General features: G+C 38.5%; 1 pseudogene; it reads right to left on the bottom strand.

Moving 5' to 3' along the window:
* The window catches only part of LOC105116273 (uncharacterized), a 10,902-nt pseudogene extending 3,045 nt beyond the window's left edge, over positions 1-7,857 (bottom strand).
* Between the last annotated feature and the right edge of the window lie 8,906 nt (positions 7,858-16,763).

Raw genomic sequence — 16,763 nt, 5'->3', positions numbered from 1 at the left:
AAACTAGCTAACCCATGAAAACTCCTTACCTCACTTACCGATTTGGGTGTAGGCTAATCCTGGATGGCCCTTAACTTTCTCCTCATCCTTCTCAATACCCTGTGTAGTTACAACATAGCCAAGAAACATAATTATCTCCATGCAAAAGGCACACTTTTTAAGATTAGCATACAATTTCTCACTACGCAACACACTAAGTACATTACGCAAATGATCAAGATGCTCAGTTAAGTTCTTGCTATAGATCAGAATGTCATCAAAATACACAACCACAAACTTACCTATGAATGCACGCAACACAAGATTCATTAAACGCATAAATGTACCAGGTGCATTTGTAAGTCCAAACGGCATTACTAACCATTTATACAAACCAATCTTAGTCTTAAATGTTGTTTTCCATTCATCACCTTCTTTCATTCTAATTTGATGGTACAAGCTTATCACGGATGATACATTCAATTTGATGAAAGACCAAATTCTGAGTTCTAGATATTCCAGCAAAGGTCCTTGCATTCCTTTCTTGCCAGATATGATACACTGTAGCTGCAAAACTGAGTTTACGAGAAAAATTGACAAAACTTTTGCCATGCCAAGTGACAGTGGCCCATCGAATCCATTCATCCCATCCTTTTGTCATTCTTGGAATGTTGCATCTGTCACAAACATCCCACCAGATCGCTTTAGTATAGGAGCATTCAAAGAACAAGTGGTTGTGATCTTCGTAGTTGCGGAGACAGAGTGAGCATCTATTGGGACCATGTATACCAAATCGATGAAGTCTATCTTGAGTTGTGAGTTTCTGTTGGACAGCCACCCATAGAAGAAACGAATGTCTTGGAACAGCATTCTTGAACCACACAATGTCATGCCATTCGACCATCGTATGATGAAATCTTAGTTGTTCCCAAGCTATTTTGATCGAGAATCTGTGATTTGGTGAATCCAGCCAAACAATCTCATCATTTTGCCCTATCATAGGATTAGAATTGGAAGGAATAGCTTCTACAATGGGGTGCCATCCAATAGCGTGAGTGGTAGGAATTTTCCATTCTGAGTTATGAATCAGCATATTCACCTTCGCGTTCTTTTCCATACCTGAATCATAGATGAATCTGTCGCCGTAAGAATCTGCGAGCGGGCTGTGAGGATGCCAATTGTCAAACCATAGAGAAGTTGTCCTGCCATCCCCTATGATGTACTTCATCTTCGGCCATGCTAAGGATCTGAGCTTTAGAATCTTTCTCCATGCCCAAGAGCAATTCTGTGGCGTCTTGATTGTCCAGAAATTCCTACCTCGCAACAGATTACATCTGATCCAAGTAGACCAGATTGAGCCATCTGAGTCATTGCACAGGTTCCAAATGTGTTTCAACAAAGCAATCTTGTTCCATTCTGTTATCCTCTTTATTCCTAGCCCCCCCTCCTTTTTTGGAAGACATACCTGATCCCAAGCCACTTTAGCCCCAGTAGTTCTCATATCTGAACCTGACCAAAGAAAGGATCTCATAATTTGCTCCACACTTTTTATGACTTGCCCAGGTAAGAGGAAGAGAGATGCCCAATAGACTTGGATGGAAAATAAAACTGAATTAATCAGTTGTACTCGTCCTGCATACGAGAGTGTTCTACAAGTCCAATGTCGAACTTTAGAGGTGATTCGATCCACGAGACCCTTACAATAAACAGCCTTTAGTCTGGACGAGATAAGAGGCACTCCCAAATATTTCATAGGGAGCTCCCCCTCTGCAAACCCAAGAACATGAATAATCTCTTCCCTCTCAGCATTTAACACACCGCTTAAGAAGATGTCACTTTTATTTGGATTTGGATACAGACCTGATAGATCTTGAAACTTTGTGAGCACAGTTTTGATCATACGAATTGAGTTTACATCTCCTTTGCTAAAAATCATCAAGTCGTCAGCAAAACAAAGATGAGAAATGTTGTCCTTCTTGCATCTCCAGTGGAACTTGAAGTTTTGGTTGGCACTCATCTTGCAGAATAGCCCCGAAAGGATTTCCATACATAGGACAAACAAATATGGAGAAAGTGGATCCCCTTGTCGAAGCCCTCTCCCCCCTTGAAAATAACCTGCAAGCTCACCATTGACGTTGATAGAGAATTGACATGATGTAACACAAACCATAATCCAATCAATGACTGTTCTAGGGAATCCCATTTTTCTTAACATAGCGTCAACGAAATCCCACCGAACCGAGTCATAAGCCTTCATCAGATCTACTTTCATAGCACAACGGGCAGGTCCCGTAGATTTATGATAGCCTTTCATTAGTTCCTGAGACAAAAGAATGTTGTCGCTGATTCTCCGTCCAGAGATAAAAGCAGTCTGATACGGACCTACTAAGGATGGCAAAACAGCTGTGATTCTCCCAGCTAGAATCTTAGCGATGCATTTGTACACGGTATTGCAGCAAGATATAGGACGAAAATCTGTCAACCTCGTAGGATTGGCAACTTTAGGAATAAGGGAAATTGATGTAGCATTCATTTCTTTAAGCATTCTCCGAGTCTGAAAGAAGGAGCTAACAGCATTGATTACATCCTCCCCAACTATGTGCCACATTCTTTTGAAGAAACCTGCGTTAAATCCATCCGGACCAGGGGCTTTGTTGTTCTTCAAACTAAACATAGCATGCTTAATCTCCTCCCTTGTTACATCTTGTGCTAATACATGTTGTTGCGTTGAAGACAGTTTCAAGTTAATTGCCGATTCCATCTCTTCCTCATTCAGAACCCTAGGCATCTGTTCCACTCTTAACACACGCTGGAAGTACGCAATGACTTCTGATTTAACTGCCTCATGTCCTTCGACAACCTCTCCATCCTCCTTTGTAAGTGAAAGAAGTTTATTTCTATGCTGTCTTCCATTTACTGATTTGTGAAAGTAGCCAGTATTCTGATCCCCCAAGCTAAGCCACTGTATCCTTGACTTTTGTTTGAAAAAACTCTCTTCGGCCTTGACGATAGAAGCGTAGTTACGTACAGCATCCCTTTCTCGCATGCACAAAGTTGGATTCCCATGTGCTGTATGGAGAGCCTGTTGAGCCTTATCCATTTCATCTTTCGCATCTTTGACTCTATCTGAAATGTTGGAGAAGTGAGTCATATTGAAAAGTTTCAATTCCCGTTTTAGTTTTCTTAGCTTGCAACACAGCTGATACATTGGACAACCCCCTGAATTGTGTTCCCATACTTTCCTCACCAAGGGCATGAACTCGTCATGGTCCATCCACATATCAAAGAATCTGAATGGTTTCTTTATATTCTGATAATCACCAGTAACCTTTACCACCATAGGAGAATGGTCTGACATACCCGATGGCAAAAATCTCGCTTCTGAAAAGGGGAAGTTCAGATTCCATTTCTCATTGACAAGCACTCTATCTAGTTTCCGCATAATCAGATTCTCAGGACATTGGTTCGACCAAGTATAATGCAGGCCTGAATATCGAAGATCATCCACTTTCGCTTCTTGAATACATGTTTCCAATCTGTCCATATGACCAGCCCACGAAGTAGACCCTCCTAACCTGTCTGATTGGTAGCGGATAGCATTAAAGTCGCCCATAAGAATCCATGGGCTGGACTCCCATCCATCACTACGACTCACTATATCAGACCATAATGCCTCACGTAAGGAAGCGTTATTGTCTCCGTATATAATTGAAGCATTGAAACAGATATTGGTAGCTAATATAGTGACAGAAACATGAATAGCCTGGTCTGACATTCCGAGGACATCAACCTTCACCACATCAGCATTCCAACAAACCCAAATACGACCACGACAAGAGAAATCATAATTATACAAGAAGGACCAATTACGCAGAAGAAGTTGAGAAACATTATATTTATTCTCGTCTCTAACCCGAGTTTCAACCAAACCGAAAAGAGTCATCCTCTCTTGATGGATGAGCTGACGCAATGCTGAATGCTTTATGGGATCATTCAAACCTCTTACATTCCAACATCCAATAATCATAAGAAAATAGAGAGGAGTACAAACAGCAACACAAAGATTACCTCGACGTGCCCCCAGGCGAGGAGACAGATTTCTTATTCTTCTTTGAAGAGTTTTTCGAACCCTTTTTCTTTTTCTCTAGAGAGTCTCTAGCCTTAATAGCCAACTGATTAACAGTTTCCCTTTCGGTGGAATTCAGAGTTTGTGGGCTTGTCAGGATTGGTGACGTCAACTCCTTATCAGTTCGTTCCCCATCTGTATCACCTCCCATTGCGTCAATATCTACATTCAGCTCATGACTATTAACGAAAAGAACCTGGTTCACCGTCGCACAATCAGATGTATTGGAGATGGCTAAACTTTGATCTGAAGCAGTACTTGTACCCCCCTGCTCCTGCTTCATGTCTCCTTGTGAACTCTTCAAAACAAGAGGAGATGTAGGATTTTCATCTTCATAACAATCAGCATTGCTCACATCTGATGCAGCCTTCTCATTGATATTACAATCAGAAATATTTGTACCAGATGTCGAACAACCATTCTCATTACAGTTACGCACTTTAGATGCCAAAGTGCCATTCTCACCACTCACAGAACCCTTATTTCGTTTAGCAACTACCTGCCATTGAAACTGATTCTGCTGTTTATCCGCAGATTTAGAGTTCGCAGCTCCTAGTTTCCTCTTACCCTCTGCCTCCATTGTAAGATTTGCACCGTTATTAGTAGCACATATCGCTGTCGTGTGTCCAAAGACATTACAATTATTGCACTTTGATGGTATCCATTCGTAATCAGCTGAAATTGTTATGAATAATCCATTGGGACAGCGAAGGTCGTATTCCTTAACCAGCATCTTCGTAGCATCAATCTCAACACAAACTCTTGCGTAGCTAAGCCTTTGACGCAACAATGTAGTCTGATCAGCATGAAGAGGAACCCCAATAGCACTCGCTACACAACTCAACCCCTTAATAGTCCAATACTCAAGAGGAACATTATACAGCCTAACCCATACCGGAACTTTGACCAAATCACCTTTCAAAAATTGCATGTTCGGTTGCCAACGTTTAAGCACCAAAGGTCTGCTTGCCATGTGCCATGGGGCTCTTTCCAGCACATTAGTGGCATGATCAACAGAATCAAAAGTGAATAGGAAGAAACCATTATCCGAAGATAAAACTTCTGATAGACCGTAGGAGCCCCAGATTCTTTTGGCAATAGAATTAACAACGGGATATGGTAATTTCTGACCCACAAAATGACCAACTAGGGTGGATTTCCAAAGTTCGCAGCCATCCTCAAACACATCAAGTGGAGGAGCTACTGTCACACGACCATCAGTCATAGCAGGGGGAGCAAAATGCAGATTACGAACTAGAGAAATACCAAGGTTCTTGGTACCCTCATTGTTATCAACATCAGAACCCTTCAAAGCATTTAAAAAATTCAATTTGGGGCGATGATTTTGCTGGTCTTGTTGCTGAGACCCTACCTTCAACTCATCAACTTTAGAACCCAACACATGATTCATTTCTGAAACAACATTAGAAGCTTGGGAATTAGAGTGTTTCTTCTCTATGCTAGCTTCAGAATCAGCTTGATTAACATTAGTAAACTGAGAAATCCTCATCCCATGGCTGTTCAACAAATCTTGTAGCTCTCATCTTTATATATGTCCAGACTTGACTTCATTGTGTTGTTCATTGTTAGAGGTAACCATTGGAACAGAATCCACAGCAGAACATAAGGACATTATGGCAGCATACAAATACTAGAGATACCAAATTCTAAGAAGAGAAACTGAGTCTAAGACGTAACCTAAGCTCAGAAACAACAACAATGTAATCTCAGAAACAACAAGATTCAGATTTGTTCATGAAGGGAGAAGAGAATTACAGAATTACGAGGCCAGTATCTTCGAGATTATTGATTGGAATGATGATCCGTGCGGTCAAGCTATAGAGTATATTCTGATGAACAACATACTAAAAAATGGTGACGATCCAACGGCGAACAAAGAAGATCAAGCTTCAACAAAACCCAATTCACTCTGCTGCAACTAAAAATGCAGAACAGTAGAAATATTACGAGATCAATATCTCCCACCTCGTTGATTGGAATGAAGATCCATTCGGTCAATGTTTCGAGAAGGCTGGAATGAACAACATAGTAAGAAATGAGGATGATCCAACGGTGGACGGAGTAGATCTAGCTCCGACAGTTTGATTTCTAATCTTTCTCTCTCTCTCCAGATCTCTCTCTCTCCCCAAAGCTATTTAGAAATCTCCATTTGGTTGGTTTGAATGATCCCATAAAGCATTCAGCATTGCGTCAGCTCATCCATCAAGAGAGGATGACTCTTTTCGGTTTGGTTGAAACTCGGGTTAGAGACGAGAATAAATATAATGTTTCTCAACTTCTTCTGCGTAATTGGTCCTTCTTGTATTCAACAGCAGGGTGTCTATACTTTACCATTATGTTGTTGATGGCTTGGCAATCAACACACATCCTCCATGTTTCATCCTTCTTAGGCACAAGTAGCACGAGTAAAACACACGGGCTTATACTCTCATGAATGTATCCCTTTTCCATCAGCTCATCAACTTGCCTTTGAAGCTCCATCGTCTCCTCGGGATTGCTTCTATAGGCTGGTCGGTTAGGAATTGAAGCTCCGGGTATGAAATCAATCTGATGTTCTATCCCCCTCAATGGTGGTAATCCGCTAGGAGTATTGTCGGGGAACACACCATCAAACTCCTGCAACAAAGCAATAGCAACACTAGGCACAATATGATCAAGATCATTAGTATTAAAGTAAGCCTCTGTGTACACAAGTAAAATCATTGGCTTGTTAGTGAAAAATGCAGATTTGACCTCACCCTCTCGAGCATAAAAATTGGGTTGTTTCTTTAGTTTTTCCACACAATTCTCATCACCTTTTACAATGGTATACCTATTTTTAATCCCATCATGAATTGTCTTCCTATCATATTGTCATAGTCTCCCCAACAAGATGTGACTTGCTTGCATTGGTACCACGTCGCACAGAACTTCATCAATATATTCCCCAATCAAAAATGGAACCACAACTTGTTTAGTCACCTTTACTTCACCACTATCATTCAGCCATTACAATCTATATGGTTTAGCATGCTTAACAGTACACAAATTCAGTTTACTAACAAGGGTGGTACTACAAACATTAACACAGCTTCCACTATCTATAATTAAACCACACACTTTGCTTTGTACACAACAATGCATATGTAAGATGTTCTCCCTTTATTGATTAATTTCATCTTCCTTTACCTAAACCTGAAGTGTTCGTCTTATAACCAAGAACTTTCCAATCAGTAATGCTAACTCATCCCCGTCACTATCCTTCAATGGTGGCATGCCTTCACAATCAGATGTGTCACTTTCAGATTCCATATCACCATTATCTCTAATCATCATGATTCTCTTGTTTGGAAACTTTGAAGCATAATGCCATGTGCTTAACACCTGAAACATTTAACATCATGGGTACATTTAGGTTGAGTTTCAGATTTACCTTTGGCATCAGTAGGAACATCAACTTTAGCCTTTGGTAGTTCAGTTCTAGAAGGAACAAAGGATCTTGGCCGGATAGTACCCTCTGTTTTTAGATTCGGCTTCCAAGATGATGAAAAGCCCGAATTAAACGCTGGTCGAGCATGTCCCTTCTGAAGTTGTCTCTCCACCTTCGTAGCCATGTGAACCATGTCCTCTAGTTCCACATTTTGCTGTAGCTCAACCACATTGGCAATGTCCCGATTCAACCCATTAAGAAACCTAGCCACGATGGCTTCTTTATCCTCAACAATATTGGCCCGAATCATTGCTATCTCCATCTCTTTGTGATATTCATCTACTGTCTTATAACTTTTTTTTGGTAAGTTGACGTATATATTAAAGGAAAACGATACAAAGATTATAGGGGGCATATCCCAGATTTACAATGAGAACAGAAACGTAAAACAATAGATGGCTACATGCTAGCCACCGAACTAAAAACTCAAGACCTAACTTGATTCGTTAGGGAAACTAATACAACCAGCTAAATATCAAATGAAGAAACTATGTTATTAACCCTCCAGGCTCGTTGGATTCTTTTATTTTCATTTGTTGGTAGAACGTTCCTCATCAAATCCAGCTTATCACGGATGATACATTCAATTTGATGAAAGACCAGATTTGCTTATCACGGATGATACATTCAATTTGATGAAAGACCAAATTCTGAGTTCTAGATATTCCAGCAAAGGTCCTTGCATTCCTTTCTTGCCAGATATGATACACTGTAGCTGCAAAACTGAGTTTACGAGAAAAATTGACGAAACTTTTGCCATGCCAAGTGACAGTGGCCTATCGAATCCATTCATCCCATCCATGCAGATCTACTGTCTTATAACCTTGATTCAGACCTTGGAGCTTCAGATATAAGTCTCCATAATAGTGGTTTGGCACAAATCCTCTCCTCATTAGGACTTTCATCTCCCCCCAAGTCTGAACGGGTTGCTCCCTATTCCTCCTCCTACTGATTACAATTTGATACCACCAAATCAATGCATACTCCGTAAACTCAATTATCATCAATTTCACCTTCTTTTGTTCAGAATAGCTATAGCAATCAAAAATCCAATCTACTTTTTTCACCCACTCCAAATAAGCCTCGGGATCATTTTTACCTTGAAAGTTAGGAATTTTCAGTTTAATAGTGTCCAAGTCCCCATCCATATCTTCATAAGTGCCCATGCCACGGAAATTCACATTCCTTCTAGCCCTATTCGGTCCAAACCTGATTCCTTGGCCACCAGATGCAAAATCATAGTCATCTTCACTTGCATCTGCATTTTCATCAATGAACTCTTCAAAATCAGATCTGACATTCCATATGGCCATACGAGGGGCTGTATTTCCTCGGCAATTAGTCCCACTATTCTGTTGCTTTATTGAATTCACCTCATCTTTCAGATCCTTGTACGTTCTAGACAATAGGTCAAGTTGCTGGCCTATAGGTCGCAATTGAAAAGCTACGTCAGCTTTTTGTGTAGCTGATTCGTTGTTTTCAGACATTCTTTGAATCTGCAAAATTTAGTTAGTAGCACAAAATATATCCTCACACCTCTCGTGTATCACACAAAAAAAAAAAATATCAAGGCTTTTCACTCTAATAAGCTCACAATGCCTTTTACCTCACAACTTGCTTTCTTTTTAGGAATTGAAATCAACAAATCAAAGTCAGTAGCCTTCACAGCGCACTCTAATTATAATTTTCAAACTCAAGAATCAATAAATAAACTGAAAACAAAGTAAAACAAAACTACGATTATGATTTGGCGAGTAGCAATGCAAATTTCGTACGAATTGTGGATGAAACGAAGACACAAAATAAAACAGAAGCGAATATTAGCAAAAACAGTTACTTGACTCCTAGATAACCCAGAACCAAAAAGATTTGGACAAAAATAAACAGTAAGGATCACGTTTTGAAACATGACGCAAAACTAACTTGTTACGCAATTTTTACGTAACGGAATTGAAATCCAGACCAGACAATCTTGAAATGACCTAAAATTCAACATTTAGTTTTATACTACTAAAAAAACAACAAAAATCAATTCATAGGTTGTTCGTTTATGTCTAGGTACCCAAAACCCTTGTATGATCAGTTTCCAGCAGAATGAACTCCCAATTAAAACCTCCAGAATCAGTTATCAAAATAAGTGCAAATTTAATATATGGTGCAATCGCATCCCCAATACACAAAATATGAAGTTTCAATTGATTCTAAGGTATTTTGCTTATGGTTCACAAAGAGTAGTGTTTCTGCGACAGAATTGACCTCGAATTAAAACCTCAAGCAAACAATATCAGAATAAGCCAAAATTTAACATATGATGCGATCTGACCCGCAATAGATGGAATATGAAGTTTCAGTATTCCGAGGTGGTTTGCTTATGGTTCAACAAGAGTTGTGTTTCTGCGGGAAAAAATTGAATGATCCTTAAAATTTCAACTAATCCCTTTCTCTCTTTCTTTTTAATATACTGATATGATTAGAGACAGTAACAAGATGAAATATAACCTCTTTTTTTTTTTTGCTTAGATGATGCAGACACGAAGAATAAGAAGATGGATGCAAACACTAAAAAACTTGAAGGAACACAAAAAAAAAAAAACAGAAGGATAAGACCTTGTTTTAGAGCCTAGCTCTCATACCAACTAATGTGAACCTCATGATGACGTGGTTACGCAACCCACAATCAAGATTGAGATCTGATCCCGGAAAGCCAAAATAGATTTGATAGGAGTCACAACACAATGGAAACCTGCCCCAAGGCACCAACACTATTGGATTGAGTAGAATGACACCACGAAGCCAGTTAATCTTCGATAAGTCAGATTCAGTTTGTTCAAGAATGCAAGAATCACTCTCACATGTTAAAACTGAAAAAAAAATTCAGAAGTAATTATCATCCAAAAGCTGCTGAAATTTTGGCTTATATGAGTTTAAATAGTTCTTGAAAAGTTAACCATAATATGATTTGAGGACAAATCATTATCAACCCGGGGCTGATGATGTGCATCATGGGAATGATAATCCATCTCGTAAAGGTAAATCAAATATGCAAGAGGATTCAGATGGTCCAATGACAAGAGCGAGAGCGAAACAACTACAAAGGACCTTGACGAGTCAGATTGGAATGATTGAAGCTGCGTCAGAGTTAAAATTTGGCAATCAGTTTCAAATTGGTTCAAGGGTGCTTATTTGCCTACAATTGGAGCTTAAAGATGGGAAGAGCCCTTAATGGTTCTTTTGATGCTGGACTACTTGAATTTGGGTTGATAATGCAAATAAGTTAAGAAATTGATGCTGTTTACGTCAGAACAATAGATAAATTTGAACCCGAATTTGAAGTCATCCATTGCATGTGAAAACAAGACTAATCTAGGTGGATTTCAAGTTCAGAACGTGATCTTTCCAGATTGTCCAACCATGATTGCATTGGACTTTTGTGCAAGAAGTTATAGCCATTTTAAATTCGGTCTGTTTATGTTTCAATTAAAGTCAGAAAATATGTGCTAGTGTAATTTGTCTGGTTACTTTGTCGAAGTCCAAGTTTTGGGCTTGATTTCTGTCATGTTGAATTTTCCTAAGTGTGGAGGGATGTTCCATTATAAATATGGCATCAGAATATGTAATAAACAACTTTTGGTCAATATTTGAACTTAATTCCGAGAATTAAGAGTTATTCTTCCAAATTGATTTGTGAAGAACCCTACCTGACTTATCACTCTTCAATCACAAAGAGTGTGGCGTCAAAATCCTAGATTGATCTTTATGGCGTCCAGATCGACTTATCAAAGTATCACTCTAGTTTATCCTCCATTTTTATTTACCTTAAAAATACTATAATCTAGCCTAAACACCAAAATAAAGACAATACAACTAGACCATCCTTCATCCATTTTCGTCAGATTCATTGTTGCTGATTTTTTGAATCATTCACGGCACAACAATAATGGACCCCTTATGTGGACTTAAATAGGGTTCACTTAAAACTGACCCAAAACCCTAAACTGAAAAGCCCACAACTTAATCCAAACAAGTGTTGGATCCTAACTGAAAACAAAGTATTAATTAAGCCCAAACAAGCTTTGGATCCTAATTGAAAACAAAGTATTAATTAAGTCCAAACAAGCCTTGGGCTGTAGTTAACAAAATAAAACAAAACCCATAATATTAAATCCAAGTTCTGTCATGAGAAGAAGAGAAGGAAGTAAAATATTATAGAACTGATTAAAGGCTTATTTATAGCCTTCCATGCGGCCCCTTAATCCTATAAACAACAGGAAAAGGTAGCCACCCATGTTGTTTCCAAGTTGTAGAAGGATTCTTTTGTTTCCTTTGCTGTCCTCACTTCATGGCCCAAATAAGGTTACGTTGGACCCCTCTTGCACATGGATAAGATGTGCTAGGGTCTCCTCTTGATACTCTAATGGACCTTTCAATTCTGACTTGGTTGAAACACTTAAAACCAACGCATTCAATGCCTCTTTCAATGCCTTTATCTTGGACCGAATCATTGGACCATTTGGAACATGTAATGGGTCCTTGCTAGTGTTTTTGGGCTGGTCCACATCAATTAGTTTATGCATGCTCCAAGTGAAGATCATATGATAGCCACAATAAGAATTTTGAGTTATCTAAAAAGAGCTCCAGGAAAATGACTAACATTTAAAAGACATGGAAATATGGAAGTGAAAGGATTTAATGATGCAGATTGGGTAGGGAATCTCACTGATCGGAGATCCACCTCTGGCTATTTTACATTTGTTGTAGTCACATGGCGAAGTAAAAAACAAAATGTGACAGCAAGATCCTCAGCAAAAGCAGAATATAGAGGGATGGTACATGGAATATGCGAACTATTATGGCTCAGGACCTTACTCACGAAAATAGGTTGTGAACCCAAGGAACCTATGTTACTATACTGTGACAATCAGGCAGCAAGAGAGATAGCTAATAATCCAGTCCAACATGATCGAACTAAACACACTAAGGTAGATCGACACTTCATCAAGGAAAAATTACTTCTGAAGTGGTGCAGATCAGCCTAACACCAAGCATAATCATGCCAACAACCCATTGGAGGTGCCAATTGGGCCAATCACAAGAGCTAGGGCTAAGAAGCTTAAAAAAGCATTGAATGGGCTTGTTCAGAACATATGGAACAAAATGGACCTAGAGGGGCTTGGGAAATTTAATAACCATGAAGGACAGCCTTTAATTCATTTAGTTCAGGTCCAAGAAGAGCCCAACTCATGTGGAACAAGGGGCTGATGTGTCCGGCCCAATACAAGCCTTGTTAGGCTTGTCTTTTTCTAATACTACAAGGATAAAGAGTCAGCAATTTATTCTCCTAACTAAGTAAGGAAGTTGGCCAAATCTTATTCCTAAAGAGGGGAGGACTATTTAATGTTTTTCCTCACTTAGGAAGGAAAGTAATTAAATCAGCAACAAAGGAGGAAATTTGTTTTCTTATTTGTCCAAGTTAAACAAGGAATTCCAAGCTAATCAAGGACATCAAAGGGGGCAGCAACACAAATTTTTCAAATCAGATTTTTCCAATTTTGTTTAGGACTTCTTAAGGGTGACAAATCTGATTCTAGCTTATTTAGGGTGGTATTTTCGGATTTTTAGAATTTTCTTCTTAGTTTTTGGGTTATTATTACTTATTTGGGTCAATTGTAAGTGGGCTACAAACTTGGACTTTGACAAAGTAACCAGACAAATTACACTAGCACACATTTTCTGACTTTAATTGAAACATAAACAGACCGAATTTAAAATGGCTATAACTTCTTGCACAAAAGTCCAATGCAATCATGGTTGGACAATCTGGAAAGATCACGTTCTGAACTTGAAATCCACCTAGATTAGTCTTGTTTTCACATGCAATGGATGACTTCAAATTCGGGTTCAAATTTATCTACTGTTCTGACGTAAACAGCATCAATTTCTTAACTTATTTGCATTATCAACCCAAATTCAAGTAGTCCAGCATCAAAAGAACCATTAAGGGCTCTTCCCATCTTTAAGCTCCAATTGTAGGCAAATAAGCACCCTTGAACCAATTTGAAACTGATTGCCAAATTTTAACTCCGACGCAGCTTCAATCATTCCAATCTGACTCGTCAAGGTCCTTTGTAGTTGTTTCGCTCTCGCTCTTGTCATTGGACCATCTGAATCCTCTTGCATATTTGATTTACCTTTACGAGATGGATTATCATTCCCATGATGCACATCATCAGCCCCGGGTTGATAATGATTTGTCCTGAAATCATAATTGTCATCATCATCCAAGTATGGAGTCAAGTCTTTCACATTAAAAGTAGCTGATACATTGTAATCACCAGGAAGATCTACCTTATACGCATTATCATTCACCTTCTTTATAATCCGAAATGGACCATCAACTCTTGGCATCAACTTGGACTTGCGTTTGCTTGGAAATCTGCCCTTACTAAGATGAATCCAAACAAGATCACCAGGTTCAAACCTAACCATTTTCCGCCCCTTGTTAGCTTGTTTAGCATACTTTGTTGTTTTCTTCTCAATATGTAATCGAACCTGCTCATGTAGTTTCTTCATCAATTCTGTCTTTCTAATTCCATCCATAGATGTCCTCTCATCAATTGGAATATGAACAAGATCAATAGGAACACAAGGATTAAGGAGCATTGAATGGGCTTGTTCAGAACATATGGAACAAAATGGACCTATAGGGGCTTGGGACATTTAAGGAGCATGAAGGACAGCCTTTAATTCATTTAGTTCAGGTCCAAGAAGAGTAGGCAAACAAGTATCCCAACTCTTCAAATTCTTATGTATAACAGCTCGTAACAAAGAAGATAAAGTTCGGTTTACTACCTCAGTTTGTCCATCAGTTTGTGGATGACATGCCGTACTGAAAAGTAACTTCGTTCCTAGCTTCCTCCAAAGAGTCTTCCAAAAGTAGCTTAAGAACTTTGTATCACGATCAGAGACAATGCTTTTAGGAACTCCATGCAAACGAACAATCTCTTGAAAGAACAAATCAGCTACATGTACAGCATCGTCAGTTTTGTTGCAAGGAATGAAATGGGACATTTTGGAGAATCGATCAACCACAACCATTATTGAATCCTTTCCACGCTGTGTTCTCGGTAACCCCAGTACAAAGTCCATGCTAACATCCATCCACGGTTGCTCTGGAATAGGCAACGGTATAGACAACCCATATGCATTCTCTTTACCCTTAGCTTTCTTGCAAACAACACATCTCTCAATCACCTTGTGCACATCCTGTAACATGCTAGGCCAAAAGAAATGTTCTTTTAGCAACTCATAAGTCTTCTTCTCCCCAAAATGACCACTAAGACCACCACTGATTAGTACTTAAAAGTGCATTTTTATCATGGTTTTATATCATCATTTTGCACTTGAAGTATCAATAACTCCTTAACTAAAGCATGTTTTATAGTAATATATCTAATAATATAAGATACCTTTAATTTGTGGTAAATGTTCATTTTAAATGCAGGCCTATCACATAAATGAAAGGATTGATTGATGACTTTAAAACTTAAATTACAAGGGCAAAAAGATGACCAAAATTAGAAAAGAGATGCCGGTGCAATCCAAACCAGAACACTGTTCGGTAATTGGGTCATATCTGGAGCTATAGATCTCAGATTTAGGTCTACTTTATCTGGCTGGAAAGGTAAGACATAGGCCTACAACTTTCATATGGAGCCCAAGATCTAAAAAGGCCATTTTCAAGTCCAAATTGTAGCAACAACAAAGAAGTCCAAATCTGTCCTCCAGCCCGAGCACTATTCAGTATTTTGGCCATATCTGGAGTTCTAGAAGTCCGCTTTGTTAACTCTTATCTTATTTTGTTTATTTATTTTTCTTTCTTTCATTATGTCTAGCTAAGTTTATTATGTAAAGGTGAAAAGGTTACACTAATGGTGTAAGAATAAGTATAGTGTAAACTCAAAATGGACTTTAATGTTTGATACTAACATGTTTTGTATTTGTTATCTTGTTCACTCTTTAATACTTTGCTTGTTAAATGACTAATCTTGATTTATGTTGTATAACACTTGGTACAACAAATGCTTGGCACTTTCATAGCCTATATTGTATGGTATAATCGACACCTGAGCTATGAAAGGAACTTGATTTGTTGTTAACATAAGTTATAATCATGAATACTTGACGAGATTTACAAGTGCTAGCATTAATTGAATAAGATAACTAATGTAATCATGTTAACAATCTATAATCTAATTGGAACCTCCTTTGTGTGTGGTTTCCAATTGAATAATAAGAGTTTATACTATACTTGTTTGACATACCATTAGTGGAACCTCTAACCTTGACATTTGTTATTATTATTATTTAATCCTTACATTAATTTTCCATCTCCAAGTTTTCATCATCTTCTTCTTCTTCTTCTCTTTCTTTATTACTACTACTACTACTACTACTACTACTACTACTAATATTATTATTATTATTATTATTATTATTGTCATTGTCATTGTTGTTATTATTGTTATTACTATTATTATTGTTGTTGTACTATTGTTGTTTATAATTTGTACAATTAACCTCCTTGTGGTTTAACCCCGGTCTTGCTGAGTTATTTATTACTTCGACACTCCTGCACTTAGGAGAAGACAACAATCTTTTCGTCGTGTCAATCACCATGAGCCGCTCGCACAAGTAACTCCTGTAATGAACCTGAAGGAATACACATTGTGTATGCTGGTCTATTAGGAAGTGAAGCTCCCGGCACTAAATCAATTTGATGCTCAATTCCACGAATAGGCAGTAACCCTTTAGGTAATTCATCTGGAAACACATCTTTAAATTCTTTAAGCGTCCTTAATCTGTGTTGGTAAGTCTAATCCTTCTACTTGTAGCAATTGCTTTGCCCAGATCATGAAAGCAACCCCCGTTGAAGCTAATGCCTGTTTGATATCGCCTTTTTTGGCTAACAACAACCCCTTACGTGATTGCACCTCCTTTTGTTGGCTTCATAACTGATCCTCTCTAACCTGTTGATAACTCAATGGTAACAAGTTCACCTTCTTTCCATTCAGCTTGAAAGAATAAGTGTTCTTTCGTCCATTGTAGGTCAAATCCTTATCAAACTGCCATGGACGACCCAATAACAAATGGCTAGCTGACATCGGCGCA

This window comes from Populus euphratica, unplaced genomic scaffold, assembly GCF_000495115.2.
Source record: "Populus euphratica unplaced genomic scaffold, PopEup_1.0 scaffold887.1, whole genome shotgun sequence".
NCBI classification, from domain to species: domain Eukaryota; kingdom Viridiplantae; phylum Streptophyta; class Magnoliopsida; order Malpighiales; family Salicaceae; genus Populus; species Populus euphratica.
This window is presented reverse-complemented; position numbering and strand designations above follow the sequence as displayed.